Below are 17,095 nucleotides of genomic sequence, written 5' to 3'. Positions count from 1 at the left end.
CCAATGCTAAACATTCTATACTTATGTCTGCATCAAGAAAGTTTCAAACTTTCAAGACCACGTTAACTCAGACGTATATATTTCCATCTAAGGATCAACCATCACTCTTGCAGTTTCCTCATAAAATTTATTGTCATATAAAACAAGAAGATTGGGAATCGTTTGTGGATGCTAGACTAAGTGAAGAATGGGAGGTAAATAATTTTGATTACATTTTCACTTTAATTTTTTTTTATATCTACCTACAAACTAATGCGTTGTACAGGATTATAGTCATATTCAAAGAGAAAAATGATCGAAATGCATATACAATCACCACATGTCTCTTAATGGATATGCTAATCTTGTCGATGAACTAGTGAGTATTTGTAATTAAATTAAAGAATTTATCTTAATATGTTGTTAATTTGATATCTATCTTTTGTTGTAGAAAATTACGCATGATGTTTCCTATCATTCAACTCTTTGGAAAGAAGCACGGAAAGGAATAAATAATGATTATTTTGATGATGCTACTCGAGATTGTGCCTCTCGGATTGTAAGTATACTTATGATTACAATACATAATCTTTTGTTAACCTAACTGATGATAAAAATACTTGTATTGTTTTATAGGATGAATTAGTTGCGACACATAAAAATGAAAACATCTTGACTGACGCATTGGGTTCCAAGGAGCACGGTGGACGTGTAAGAGGCATGGATGGTTTTGTCTCTCAATCACAATATTTCACTAGAGTAAAAGGGAATGAGAAAATAATAACTCCTCAAGTTGAAATATGTCATAAAGAAGAGGATGAGTCGAGATGCAAAAGTGACAAGAAGGGAAGTAATCACTCGAGTTCATCCATTGGAAGTATTAACATAGCTCTTGATGTCGATGAGGATCTGGTCAACACACCTAGCAACAAAGGAATCGAGGTAATTGACTTTGTTGTCACTTTTAATTTTTTAACGATATAGGATCAATTGTTCTTAACTATGCTTTTAATATTTGTAAAGGGAACACCATGCCAATTTTCCATAGGATCTATTAATAATATTGTTGCAGTAGCCACGATAGTTGAGGATAACATTTGCTATCCCAATGTTAAATTTCTAGTAGACGTGGTTACGGGAGAAAATTTGACTATACCCAATCTAGTGAAGGAAAAGATAGAGACCTTAAATCAAGCATTGGTATTTTGAATGTATTTTGAAAAACAAGTGTCGGCTTGTTTCTACGATCAATGAAATACAAGTGTGTATCTTTTTTTACTATTTAAGTTTTGATTTTATTTGTATATGTATTTTGAATTTAGAACCTTGGTTGTGGTAGGAGCATTCAACCAGGAAGGATGTCGTGTACTCTTCAAATTATACTAACGTTAACGAGACTGTTAAGTTTTTAAATAGACATGTCATGAACAATATGAAGGATGTAAACATGATTTGCATCTTAATGAATGAGCTAATATTTCGAAGTGACAAATTTGTTTATTTAGCTCCTGAAGATTTGTTGCATTACTGCGGCATGGTTGAAATCGGCTATATGTGCATACTAACGTATATTACGTAAGTATAAGATAACTTTTACTAATCTCTTTATCTCCAATACCATTGTTGTAGTTAGTTTGCTGATATTTTAAATATTGTTGGCTTTTACTTAAATATCTTTGCGATGAATGTGACTGTGCAAGTAATTTTTTTGTCATTGACCAATCAAAAATATCTTTGATCCAGAAATTTAGCCAACCAGCTATAAGCAGTTAACTTGGAACAAAAAGTGATAATTCCATATAATGTCGGGTAAATAAACAAGAGGAAAACATTAATTTTTTTTCGTTGAGCTTAAATGCGTGTACTCACATTAAATATGTTGTTTATTGTAGTTTTTATTGGATGTTGCATGTCATCGATCTTCGTAAAAGTTGCGTTTATGTCTTGGACTCCCTTCGTGGTAAAGTCAATGAAGACATTCATGGAGTCATAAGTGTGTAAGTGTATTCACTTTATTACTTCTTATTTTACTTTATTGTCTTCTAATGCTTCAAAATATTTAGAGGGTTGAAGACATGGCAAGCGAAACACGACCTACAACGTTATCGGTCAACTCCAAAATGGAGACCTGTAAAGGTAATTTGCATTTACACGTAATTATTTTAGACGAAACATAAGATTAATTTGTATTCAATTTATATACATGCAGTGCCTTCATCAATTGGATTCTGTAGGGTGTGGGTACTACGTGCAAAAGTACATACATGAGATAGTGCATAATTCTAGTACTTCTAACACTAGCCTTGTAAGTTTCTACTTTAACTTTTTACATATTACAATTTATGATCAAAACTCATACTTTCCATATCTTTCTCTTTCTGTGTAGTTAAATACCAAAAGTGCATATAGGCAAGAGGAGATTGACGAGATTCGGACCCAATGGGCAGCTTTTGTTAGCAGATTTGTGTAAGCTTTTAAATGTTTTTTTGGTCAAGTTAAGTTAGTAGTTGATTTTTGTAAATACTTCGGGTTTTTGGGTTTTTTCTCTTGAAGTTTTTAATTAAGTTTTTGTAGGGACGGGCAATCCTATAGTTTTTGGAAGGGCAAGCGATCCCGTACTAATTGTTGTTTGTTAGATAGTTTGTACGTATACTTTAGTTAGTGGAGGAACTTTTTGTTGTACATATATATTGGTTATTAATCACGATCTTATATATTATCTTTATATTTTGAGTTTTCACTTACAGTTGGTGTGTTTATTCAAATATGTGATTATATATAGGAGATTGATGATTGTATTTGTTGTAGTAGTATATAGAAGGGTGGAAAGGCGTGTTGATATTTTAGGTGTTGGATGATCGTATTTGTTGTAGTACTATATGAAAGTGTGGAAAAGTGTGCTGGTATTTTAGGTGTTGGACCTTGTGCATTGTAGGTGTTTATTATTGGTTTGTCGTGGAGGACAGCATGCGTTGTTTGATATGTGTGCTTATATATATATAGGTGGATATATTGGAAGATTTGGAGTAGTTGAACTTATGGTGTTGAATATAGTTGTGTTCATTCATATATGATTATATATAGGTGTTGGATGATGTGTATTTGTTGTAGTTCTATATGGAAGTGTATGTTGGAATTTCAAGTATTCTTGTGTGCATTGCAGGTGAAATAGTTATAAGGTTTGTCATTGAGTAGTACGCATTCTATAGCCAACGTGCAAGCAATTTTTTTATTTTTTACAATATACGATAACGAACATTATCGGACGTAATTCAGCCAAATAATGTCGATTTTGCCGTCATACAAAATAGTGTAAATCCGACATTAAAGATATTTCATAAAGGACATTAAAGATATCTTTAATGTCGGTTATCCACCGACATTAAAGACATTCAATAACACCATCAAAGATGTCGCTTTATAACCGACATTAAAGTCCAACCGACATTAAAGGCATTTAATAATGCTTGCAAAGATGTTGGTCGCCAAGTGACATTAAAGGCCAGATTTCTTGTAGTAGTCTACCAACCATTATAATTAGTACAGTTAAGTTGGTTCTTAATTTTATGAACTCATGCCAATCGCTTTTAGTGTTTTCTATTACATCATTAGATGATTTTACCATCAATGACTATGCGAGCACAATCGGGTGACTATGATGCCACAGTCTGGTGGCATACACCAATGACCAACTTTCATGACTACCTTCATTCAGCGAACTTCAGTGATCAATTATGGTAGAAGATTAACCTTCGTTCAGTCAACTTCAGCAATTCCCGTTGATCTCTTTGATTACGAACATCGACAGTTACCTCAAGATATAAACCCTAGTGAAGATTGCCTTTTACAGCCAAGTCCGACAACCATGTCGAGCAACAAAATCAAACCACCAACTTCGTCATTGTACAAATCCCCCGTTGTATATCAACTTGGTCACATATCATTCTTGTAATAATGTTAATGTACCGTATTTTCAATCTTTATCCCTAAGATTTGTTTAGCAACTCCTAAATATTTATATCCAATTCTTTATTAACTCAGCTTTTATCTTTAGAATTTCTTGTTTGTCCGAACCTGTTATTAACATGTCATCAACATATAATAGTAATATAATGTGAGATTTATCCAAAGATTTGATGTAGCAGCAATGATCTTCCTAATATCTTTATTGCTCAAAAAGTTGTCAAACTTCTTATACCATTGTCTTGGAGCATGTTTGAGACCACACATGTAACGACCCAACTCCTTATACTGAATCGAAGTCATTACTAAATATAGAACAAGTGGTTTAAGTCATGAAATTTATTAAAGACGCATAAGGTTTAAGAAATTTTATTTATGAAAATTTAAACAAGATAGTTATGCAAAAAAAAAATGTAATGCATTCTAAAGTCCTACTCGGGCCCTGTCTACATAAAGAGACGATAAGTAATGAAAAGTACTCAAACTCAAATACGAAAGTCTAAAATAAGGATAAGCGGAAGCAGTAGTCCCTATGGCCCTCCACGATCACTTCGGGTCGCTCGCCAGCTTGCCCTTGCCCTTGCCTCGTCCTCTACCTGAAAACATAAAATGAAGAGAGTGAGTATAAAATACTCAGTAAGGGACCCACTACTAGTCCCACTAGGTGCCTGTTAACTTCCTGTCAGAGTCCTATAACTGGTACCCAATCTCTGGCACGTTCCCGAACACGTGCAACATGCGCTCCCGTAGGAACGTATCTCTGGTCTTCGGAGCCCCGGGGGACACCTAGGACAGTCGGGATGCGAGGACCCCGTCGAGTCACTCGAGTCATATCTATATCCATGCTAGACTGGCGTCCCGTCGGACCACACAGTCCTCAATAGGTGGTGATCCCGAAGGACACCCATGCAGGTACGACTCTAACAGATTAAGCTAACAGGTACCCTAATTGCAGTATACATACACATGGCATCAGCATATAACATATCACATAAATCATCTCTGCCCTCTCCGTCTCGACATTCGTCGTATAGCTATAACAGCTCTCGCCACACATAACAGGCTATAGTATAACCATATCGTCATTTACATCATACTAACATTGATTTCAGGCATCGTACCGTCTAATCCTCAACATGCAAAATTGGTGTATACATCGTCTCATATTTCTAAGCATGGAGCTAGTAGTAGAATCTCTTACCTGGAGATTTACTTGACGAGTCCTAACCGCGAGGCAGTACGCTTTCCAAGCGACGAGGTCCTAACTGTGTAATATGCCAAGATTCGTAATTAGGTCACCAACGACTAACGGTTCAAGACTCATTTGAAATGACTTACCCTAGAGGGAGGTTGCAGTGCTCGAGCCCCTACTGAAGAAATCCCGCGCTGCCGCGATTACTTGGTCCAAGACGTCCCTTAAGGAAAATAACTTAATTTAGTCCCAAATTAATTTAATTAACGTCCGAAACATGGAGTCTTACTAGGAAATGCCACAATAATTAATTAAATTACCAAAATTTAGGTGGATGGAGCCAAATTGGTCTTGGCGGCTCGGCTGGAAGAGGACAGAGACCGGCTCGGCTTGGCGCAGGCGCGGCTCGGCTCGGTACAGGGATTTACGCGTGCGGCTCGGCTTGCAACAGGAGGGAGACGCGGCTCGGCTACGCAGTAGCGCGCGGCGCGGCTTCACGCGCGGACGCGGCTCACACGCGGATTCGGCTTCGGGTTCGGGCGTGCGAATGTGGAGCGGCTCCGGGTTCGGGTTCGACGGCTGGAGGCACGCTCGGCGTTGGCTGCTGGGCTTCAGTCGGCGCGACGGCGCGACGGCTGGCTGATGGACGTTTCGGCTGCGTCAGATCTAAGCGGCTCCTTTCGACTTGGTCGGAGCGGCGCGACGCGGCTCGGCTATCCTCCTTAGATTGAAGTGGCGCGGCGAGTTCCGGCTTCGGCTGGCGGCTACGGCGTGCGGCGGCGTGCGGCGGCGGCGTGGAGAGTGGCGGCGGCTAGGGTTTTTTCTTCTTTGGGGAGATGAGGAGTCTCACGTCTCCCAATGCCTCCTTTTTAAAAGAATTTAAAATAATAAAAGAATTTAATAAACCCTCTTTTTTCTCTCTTCAATTACCCTATTTTCTCTCTCTTCAATTAAACCATCCTTGACCCTTTCCAAGGTAAATAATTAATTTGCTAATCATCATTAATTAAATTATTTCCCCCTAACTTCAATAATTAAAAAAAAAATAACCAAGGGAAACTTTACCCTTACATTAAGCATAAGGTCCACAATAATCAAATCCATAACAATTTGAAGAAAAGAAAAGAAAGAAAAAACTCTAGAGGTGAAACTCTAATTTGCTGGGGCGTTACAATACAGGCTTCTCTAGGGTTTGCAAACCATTTTCTCCTCTCCTTCAACTATGAATCCCTATGGTTGTACAATATAAAATTCTTCTTCCAATTCACAATGAAGAAATGTGATCTTTACGTCCATCTGTTCCAAGAACAGATTCTCTTTTGCACTATTGACAATACAATTCTAATATTAGTTAGTTTACTATAGCAAAAAATATCAGATTAAAGTTAATACCTTCCGTCTGTTGTAAGCCTTTGGCTACATTCCTTACTTTATATCTTTTGCTGCCAAGGAGTCCTTTGCTTTAGGGTGTGTTTGGACTGTCTATTAAAAAAAATATATTTTTTTTAAGAATACATTGTTTTAAAAACATTTTTTATAAAATGATTTTAAAATCTAAACACTTACATGTTCGGTTTGATCTTTTTATAAATGTTTATATGCAAAACTGTATTTTGTTTGTCCTTTATTAACAATGTTTATACTTAGGTCAAATTTCATAAAATACTATTAAACATTACGGACTAATTTCATAAATGTTTAATTGCACGTTATTTTGAAATTATTACTTTTTTAGTTACTTGAAATTATTGGTCTTCAAAATAAACATTAATTTCATTTTTTTTGTATTAATTTCTTTTGGGCAATTCAATTTTAGAAGTACGAATATCTTGAAAAGTAAATACCTAACCATAAAAAAAGATAATTAGTTTCTAACGACAAAATATAGATAGGATCAATAATTTTTCTGAGAACATATAATATCAACTAAACAAAATGTGTGCAATTGAATAACGTTCTTCATTCATCTTCATTTCATGAACTGAATGATCATGTTCTTCCTTGGCGTCCTTATTATTTCTTTCACAGATGTTAAGGCGAAGTAGTTTAGTTGGGAGGAGAACATTTGCAAACCCCTATATCTAAACGTACATCAACACATTGAAAAAATATTCAAAGTATTTAAAAAAAACAAAAAGAACGACAACGTGAAAAATAGATAAAAAAATGGAATAGAAAAAAGAGTAAGAAAAATAGATATTTGGTAGGAATTCCTCATCAAACACCAAATAAACACTTGTTCTAAATTTTGCTTTAATGTGTTTTCTCTAAAATGGTTTATTTAATAATCTCATTTTCTTAAAAGTTATTTTAAACAAATGTCAAACATATTAATTTGTCTTAAAATGAATTGTTTTAAAAATTAAACACTTCAAAAATCAATCAAAACACACCCTTAGTCTGTAGATCAGTTTATTCTACAAAGTTTTCCTACCTTTAGGTAACTCAGTCAGTTTCCATTGGTCGTAACATAATCAATATCGTCTTTTATTTCTAACTCCCACTTCACATAATCTATCACTTGAACCACTTCATCATAACATTTAGGTTCACCTCTATCAGTTAATAATATGTAATTTAAAGAAGAAGAATACCTGTATGATGGTCTAACAGTCCTGCTTGACCTCATAACTACTAAAGGTTGTGTTCTTTGAACTTCATTTAGTTTCGACAACTGGTTCCAAAGTTTCTTGTACCAGCTCCTTAAGAGTAATTGTTCTTTATTTTTCAATAATTGTTGATTTGGGCTTGACCACAAGGAGACTTATTGATAACTTGTAGAAATACAAGTTATTGTGGCTTTATAACTAAAACAATTGAGTCAAAACTTGAGATAAAGGACCAAAATGTATAACTTTTACTGCAAGTTTGTAATGTTAAGAGATGCACCAAATATAAACGATCGTGAACCAAATATAAACGATCGTGTACCAAATCTAAACGATTGTTTACTAAAACGTCCTAAAAAAATCGTTAAGATTTAACTACCCAAATTTATGTTGGAATTTATGTCTTAAAACTCGTAGTTTGTTTGTACTTAAAGTTATATTCTATTAAATAAAGTAGTTATTGAGGACTTATTAGTGAAAATAGAATACTATAATCTTGAATTCAAATAACTAAAGTCTCCAGGCTATCTAGTGTATACTTAAACTTTATGTAGAGACATAAATGTGGATCAAGTTTGAGTTTTTAACCCAAATGGTTTATAGTGTATGAATAAGTTGGACATCTTATTCTGAGAATACTATAGATGTTGCCTGCTCTGTAGTTAGTACAAATGATGTAATCCTGAATTATGTAAAGAGTTTACATAAGACTGGAATTATGAAATAGTTACTTTTAAGTTATAACACCGTTGACTACGTAAACTGACTATTTTGATTATGATGACCTAGGTAACTTAATCTTAATCCTGAGCTAATTATGAACTTATGTTCAGACGGTATAATCCTTAGATCTACATAGGTGAGGGAAGCTCAACGATGCTGGCCCAATAAGCCTCACATTTCAGGGGTAAGACCAGATGAATGACCAGAAACATAGGGTGCAAGATGAAATCCAAGTCTTGAACAAAGGGATCCCACCCTCTCATTGACAGGAATTTGATTTATAGGTTGGTCCTTAAACCAATTGTTCAATATGTAATCTCGGGGGTAAAATGGTATTTTGACCCAATCAAGATTACAAACAACCTATAAAGGATTAACTTAATGCTCATGGTTATATCAAATAGACAGAAATATATCTATAGTAAGGGGAGTGCAACTATGGGACTTTAATGGAATGATCACTTAGTTAACGAATGTTGATCAGCTCGATCTAAAAGGATTTAACAAGTTAATCTTGATCGTTGGAGCCCATGATCTATAAGTCCATTAGGTTCCCCTGCTAACTCATATGGAATTAACTTAGAACCATATGTTGGAATATTTCAAATTGTTCAAATTAGGTAGAGAGATAGATATCGATGAATATATTTGATATAGTCATCGGTTATAAAGCTTTATGTTTAAATGTGATTTAAATATTAAAAATCTAAATATTGATTCTTATTCGAAAACTCAAAATTTATGAAAATGGTCAAAGTTGTAAAATGTCAAAATGTTGACCTTTTTACTTTGAAAAGTCAAACTTGGGAGGTCGAAATTAGTCAAAACGGACAAAATGGTAAAAATTCAAAATGATGACTTTGACTTAGTTTGTCAAATGACTATATTGCCTTTGGAATAAAGTTAGTGGGAAAATCCAACATTTTGTTGGATAATCTCACGTTTACTTAGTGGGACAAGTGTTTACATGTGATGCAAACAACAAACCGCATTAATTTTAAGTGGAGAATGAGGTGTTGATTTTTGCAGTAATTATTTTCATGCATTTTGCATGTAATGTTTTTATAAAAATTAGGTTTTGAAAACTATTATGATACTTTTGATTTTTTTGGAGAAATTATTCAAAACATTCAATTTTTTCTTACCTCTCTCCCATAGCCAATTTGTTGGTTCCTTCTTCCTCTTTTTTCCATTCATCTCTCATATTTTTTTATTCATTTAACGGATCCCACAACCCAGTTCTAGGTCCGAAGAATAGCGGGTCAACACTAGTGGTGTTCCTAGGTACATGATCATGAGGAGATTTCGAGGATTTGGGATGCTACAAAGGTAAGTATTTTCCTTAACCCTAATTTCTTTTAATTAGGACTTATTAAGCATGTTAACTGTTAAATTAGTTTAGATGCATCTAGAGTAATTTTTTATCCATTCCTTTGCTACGCATGTTTTGTTTTCCCATCAATTTAAACGATCAAATCTAAATGATCGTGTACCAAATCTAAAGATCGTGTACAGAAAAGCTTGAGAAAAAATAGTTGAGATTTAACTTCCCAAATTTAAACAATCAAATCTAAACGATTGTGTAGCAAGTATTAATGATCGTGTACCAAAAACTTGTGAAACAAATTGTTTGGATTTGGCTACCTAAAAGATCTTGAAAAAATTCTTTAGATTTGGCTACAAAAATTTAAACTATTTAATATAAACGATAAATTTGGCTACCGAAATTTAAACAATTAAATAAAAACAATTACATAAAAGAAATGAGTTTTCTATACATCAACACACCACAAAGAGAGCTACTGTCACACCCCCTCGTGGACTACTAGCGTGATAACCCAAACAGAGGCATGGGGACAACAAATACCACCCCTTGGAGATGCTCATTGTTCGCATTGATCTGTCTTATTGCAACGTTTATCACTAAAATAAACAACTGAATCCAAGCCAAGACGATTATATTAACAACTTAGACTTTTACAACTTATCATAGCAAACTCTCCCAATGCACTAACCAACCGTTCTTACAACTCGATCCTATAATTAAAATGTCAATTCCATCCTGTAGTATGGCAGACCCAACCTTAAGAGGCAACCAAAACGACTTACTACTTAGAGGGAAAACAAGACATTAGGAAAGTATGAGCTAAAAAGGCTAGTGAGTGATATTTTTATAACATCTTTTAAGAGCTTATTTCATATCGTTCAAGTATAAATCAACCACAAAATAATATGTAAGCCTTAGAGCATGACAACAAATACTCTATAACAATCCAACTTTTCAAACTAATTTGAGGTCATTACTCTTAAATAAATAACATTTTCCAAGTGTTTGAAATAAGACAAAATTTATTTCTTTATTAAATAAGTGTAAAACAAACGTTCGAGAATCAAAGTTTTGCAAATTACCAAAATACTAAGAGAATATAAACTTAGTCAAACCCTATTTAATTTTAAAGAACATAAAAAAAACCATCAAATTGAACAGAAAACGGAATAGTCAAATCGCCATCAGCTTGTCATTCCATTTACCTTTGCCTGAAAAATTAAACATAGAAAATGGTGTATAAAAATACCCAGTAAGGGACCTACTACTGGTTCTGATAGGTGAATTGTTAACTTCCCATTAGAAGGTATCCTTACTCATATCAATCTTGTGGTGCTAAAGGAACACAGATTAGTCTAGTGATCCGAAACGAATACATATCAGTATGGTGATCCAGTAAGAACAAACATAAGTTTGGTGATCCCGTAGGAAGACATATCAATCTAGTTATCTTGTAGGAACACACATCAGTCATATCCGTCGAAAGATGGTGATCTTGAGGGATGCCATACATGTAGGATACCAACTTAATAGCTAAAGCTAACAACCACCATCAGTGAAAAAAGCATATAATAGTTAACTCATTCCAATAATAGGCATAGCATGAAAAATCATTAAATAATCCATAATTACATAATCATTCATACATAAAAGTCACGAAACAGCCAACATCTCCTATAAACCTATCTATGCATTTTAGCTATTTGCAATGCATAATTAGTCAATCCATGTAGCAAGCTTAAATCTTAATTTTAAAGGTCTAGTAGAAGAAATCTCTTACCTGAGATTAGCTAAAAAATTCTTGGTTATCAAACAATTTTTCCAAAAAAAATAATTCTAAACATAAAGGGAAAAATTTAATAACCTTACTCAATAAAATTACAAATTGCTAACATCCTAAATTTTCCAATTTAACCTACTTAAGTTTGAGGTTGAAACCAACTCAATCCACTACTACTCCAAAGATCTCCAATTAGCTTCAACAGTAAAAACCCCAAATTAATTCCAAAGCACTTTATGTTAAGAACCCTTCATTTATTTTTAATGGTTTTATTTAAGAAAACCCACAACAAAACCCAATCGTCTGTCCCAAACTCAGCAAAAGAAGGTGATCAACAGTGGCTTGGCAAACAAGTGATGATTGACGATCGAACGGAGGCTGGGTACAGCGTGGCTCAAAACAAGACTAATGAGGAGGGTTCGACTCGACTAAGAGGATGTCTTGACTTGTTTGAACATAGAACGGAGGCTCTTGATAAAGAATGTCACGTGTGAGATTGTGAGGCTCTGATTGCATTTTGCCTTACGTGATAAAAATGCTCTTGATAAAGAATTAATTATGCGGCACGAGTAGTATGAGGCGAGAAGGTTACGTGACGAACTATTATGCGTTTTAAGTTTCCTTGACTGAGAAGTAATGATGTCATCTAGGTGTAAGCAAGACGGCAATTGATTTGACTTTTCAGCCCTATCCAAATTCAGGATTAGATAGTGGTAAAGACACGTGGCGTTCTAACATTGGACCAATTCTCGCTGCAGAAAGAAGTAACCATTCTGGTCCGAGAAACTTCACTAAAAAGGCTTATAAATAGGATAAAATAATGTCATTTTGAAACTGTTTTATCTTAAGCTTACTTGAGAAAGTGTTAAGAGAATTTTTTAGGTTTTTAAAGGTCCAAAGTGCAAGGGTGCTCGTGACTAAGAAGCTAATTGATTGTAATGGTGGTTGTGAGTGGTTCTTCTTATAAATTTTTTTACCAAATAAAAAATGTTTCTAAACAGGTTTAAATCCTTGAATATATTTCTGATTGAAAATAGGGATAATGCGGTTTCCCTTATGCCTTTTAATTCCTAAAGCACGTGCAGTTTACAAATAAATTGGACTTGTTACGAAGATGAAGTGCTGTGTACTCGGAAATTTTATGAGATTTAACATGAATTAAAACGATGAAATTAGATGATCTTTTGTATCCTATGCAATGACAATGCCTCATACTTCTTGTGTGATCTAGTATGGGATGCATTTCCTAGCTGTGTGATCTAGAATAAGATGTTCTATTCTTGGTGTGTGATTTTGAATAGAATGCCTCACAGTTGTTGTGTGATCTGGTATGGTATGCCCTTTGCTGGAAGACACGTTATACGTGATGGAATTTATGGAACTTGCTAAATGCGTAGACACTAGTTTGCATAATTGCAACTTGGCAAAAGAATGTGGTAAGCACTTGAGCTGATGAAATGGAACAAATATGTAATTAAACATGAAAAATGATTATGCGAGATGATTTAAGAACTGTTGTATGTGAAATGCATAGTATGTAATTGTAATGCCCCAAAATAATAAGGTAATTTTAAATTTAATTATCTTAGTTTGATTTAATTATGTTGGAATTATTGAGTTGTTATTTTAAGATATTTGTGGAGAATTATTTGAATTTTTGGAAGTTATAAGTAATTAAATATTTTTGGAAGAATATTTAATTAATGATTGAAATTTAGAATTTTTGGTGTTAGCAAAGCTTTGATTTAGGTTGAAAGTTTTGATATTAAGTTTAATGTTATTGGTTAATTATTTTAGTGAAATTTAAGATTTATGATTAATTATATATAGATATATATGATTAAATAAATTTTTGGAATGAAAATAATTATATTATGAAGAATATTATATTATGATGATGAAGATTAATTGAAGAGAGAGAATTGGTTTAATTGTTGGAGGAAAAGAAAAGAAAAATATAATAATATTAATAATAAAGATCGTCGTCGTCGTCATCGTCGTCATTGTCGGCGTCGGCGTCATCATCATCATCATCATTTTATTCAAATAAATAAGACCATCATCATCATCGTCGTCGTTTTATTTAAATAAATAAGACCATCATCATCATTATCATCATCGTCATCATCATTGTCGTCGTCGTCATCCTCATCGTCATCATTGTCGTCATCATCGTCATCATCATCATCATCATCATTTTATTTAAATAAATGAGATCACCTCGTTCAGCGTCCACTATTAAACCCTACTATTCATCTTCTTCCTCAAAAACCTTAGTCGTTACCTAACTTGCCTTCCACCTTCTGCCGTTGAGTAGAGTTGCTTCACTATCTCCATCTTTCACGTCCTCGTCGCTGCAATCACTGATGCCTAATTGTCCTTCACGCGCGTGAAGGTTCTTCAATCTCCGTTCACAATCCAAGTAAGTCGCGTCATCCACAGAGTTGGCGTCGGTCCTGCCCTTTATCTTCGTCTGAGTTTGCTCCACCTAACTAAGATGTTCATCGACCATAGCTCACCATTACATAATGTTGCCGATCTTCTCTATTTTTCGATCAGGTCGCATGTAAAGGAAGCCGTTTTCTCCTATGCCGAGTCAATTTCCTCCCTACTCCAAGCCACATGCGTAGACACGAGCCAAACTCGAGTCGAGCCCACCTTTAGTCGAGCCATTTAAGATTTTAGTTAGTTTCTAGTGAGTACTTGATTTGGTTTTGGTTTACCCATCAAATATCAACTCCTTTAGTCTAAGTAAATTAGTTTTGGTTACAATTTGGCTATTTTGTCAAGGGTAGGGTTTGATTGGCTAAATTTTTGAAGTAATCATCTGTGGAATTTTTCTCAATCAAGGTTGAATTGGAATTCAACCTCAACTTTGAGCAAGTTGAATTAAAATGATTTTTGTTCATTAAGCAATCGTTAAATTTATTATTTTTAGTTATTGGGTTCCCTTGCTGTTTAGGACTTTTTCTTTGGAAAGCTTTTATCGTGAATGTTAGAAAATATTTGTTAGCTAATCTCGAGGTAAGAGATGCTACTAGGAATGTTTGAATTGAACTTAAGAGATATTTAGGATGATGCATTGATGGTAGCTAAAATGCATACACTAGTACAAATTTGGGTTTTAACGACACTACAAATCAAAACATTGTGTCGTTAATAATAAAAAAGGGATAGGGTAGGAGTAAAATGTGTCGTTGAAAATAGAAGTGACACACTATTTCTTGATACAATTCTATTGTCATAATTTAATTTTTCTTAACACATTTAAAGTGTCGTTAATTAACAACAAATTCTTTGTGTCATTAAATAAATTTTGAAATAAAAAAAACCAAAAATTCAAAAATTTTCAATTCCTTCTTCGCGCGACATTCAGAAAGAGTTTTACAATTTGCTCAACCTTTTCAATCTCTCCCTACCAAAAAACGGAAAACAACGTAACTCATCTCCAAATCTAAGAGATTGTCGTCAAACCCACTAATCTCACACCATCGAACAAGTAAACATTGTCTAAGGGACTGTCGTCGAACCCACCAATCTAAGAGATTTTCGCCGAAGAATTTTGGCTGCTCTGATTTCTCTTCTCCCCTGGCTACTAGAAAAATGGATTTTAATGACACTACTAATCAAGGTATTATGTCGTTGAAAATAAAAAAGGTGGGGTGAGGTACAATTGTGTCGTTGAAAATTATTTATTGACACAATTCTATTTTTCTTGACACATTTAAAGCGTCGTTAATTATCAACAAATTTTTTATGTCATTTAAAAAATTACGAAATAAAAAAAAAACCTCAAATTTCAAAATTTGTTAATTCGCTCTCTCACACAATTTAAATTATATGACAATATCATATTTTCTCTCAACATTTTCTCTCTATACCAAAAACGCAAAAGTCTAGGCTCTCTCTACCTATATCATGCATATATTCATTATTATTATAATTTTATACATAGTTAGAATCTAGACTCTATTACGAACCCAATGCAATGAAAAACACTTAAAACAAAGTCCGAACAAACAAAAACGAGTAAATCGAAGACCAGAGGCCAATTGGTAAATAACCAAAAAGATTCAATACTTCCGCGTGTAAACACCTTAATGTTGCGAGTTCAAATCCTGGCCGAGCGTATTCCTTTATTCCCAATTTTCGAAAGACTTCTCGCGCGCACCTTCTCCACTCTTCAGCCAACCTACGCATGCCACATGTCATCTTCTCCTCACGCGGGCACCTTTGATGTCTTGTGTTCGAATCTTATAGCCTGCAAATCATTTTTTCTCACATATATAACAAATTTTTGAAAATCCTCTCCTTTCCATCAAATTGAGCGCGCGCCTGGCCCTGAAGTTATGAGTTCGAAACCCATGAAGCGGTTATTTTCACTTCTTTTCTATATATAACTCATTTTTCCGTAAATCATAATCAATTTTCAGTTATATTTGATCCATTCATAAATCCAACTCCAATTTTCTACCAAATTCTCATTAAATATCATTTTTTCAGAATTGTCCCATCTTATTCTGTCATTTTTTCTCTAAAAAATATTCCATCAATCTTTTATTCCAATAGAGGGGTAATCTTCTAAGAAGTAAGAGGATCATGGGTATTTAATTTATTTGAGAGTTTCTTCCATTTTTCTTGTAATTTAGCATGTTGATTATTTAATTTTTGTTCAAGAACGAATTCAATTCTATGTGATCTCTATGGAATAACCTTTTAATTTGCTCTTGATTGTTTAATTAGTATGCAAGATGCATTTTGTTTAGAAAATTAAAGTACAAAATTCAATTGATTATCTTTGTCTACAAGAAATATTTTTTTGATCCAATGGAGGGGTAATCTTCTAAAAAGTTGTAGATACAACATTTTTTTCCTTTATTTATTATTTTGTTTTATTTATTTACTTTATTTTTATTTTATTTTGAAAATTGGATTTGAATTTGAATTTAACTTCTTCTTTTTTTTAAAAAAAAAAATGAATATCAGTCTCTTCCCTATTTTCCCTCAACTCACCCAATTTTCTCTCCCATTCCCACCTTCTCCACTCTCCTCTCTATTTTCCCTCAACTAACCCAATTTTCTCTCCACTCCCACCTTCTCCACTCTCCTCTCTATTTTCCCTCAACTAACCCAATTTTCTCACTCCTACCTTCTTAGGATTTTTTTTGGACGGTACGTTTGAGATCAATTCAAAGGGTCGAAAAAAATCTAACGAAACTATTTTGTCAAAAGTAACTTCTTTTTTTAATTTCCTTCATTTCCCTTCCCTTTTGAGAGTGTTGTATGTCAGTGATGATGTTTTCTTGTTTTATGGTTCCTAGGAAAAAAACAAGGATTATTTAGATCAATATATTGTCTACTTGATTTTTTGGGTTGGATTTGATAGAAGAGGAACTACAAGAGATCTTTGATAGCAACACTTCCCAATTGCAACTGGATTTTATATATTATTTGGATTTTTGGAGTATGTAAAATTTTAAAAATTTTTAATGTGTTTGTTATTTGTTACATTGTTTGTTGTT

The 17,095-nt window shown here is 33.9% G+C and overlaps 1 long non-coding RNA gene across 1 annotated transcript; it reads left to right on the top strand.

Moving 5' to 3' along the window:
* The first annotated feature begins 1,871 nt into the window (after positions 1–1,871).
* Positions 1,872–2,271, top strand: LOC127151480 (uncharacterized). Its single transcript, XR_007824487.1, has 3 exons — positions 1,872–1,976; positions 2,043–2,115; positions 2,189–2,271. It is a non-coding gene; the product is annotated as an uncharacterized LOC127151480 (long non-coding RNA).
* Positions 2,272–17,095: the final 14,824 nt, after the last annotated feature.

Source organism: Cucumis melo, chromosome 10, assembly GCF_025177605.1.
Source record: "Cucumis melo cultivar AY chromosome 10, USDA_Cmelo_AY_1.0, whole genome shotgun sequence".
Classification (NCBI taxonomy): Eukaryota; Viridiplantae; Streptophyta; class Magnoliopsida; order Cucurbitales; family Cucurbitaceae; genus Cucumis; species Cucumis melo.
This window is presented reverse-complemented; position numbering and strand designations above follow the sequence as displayed.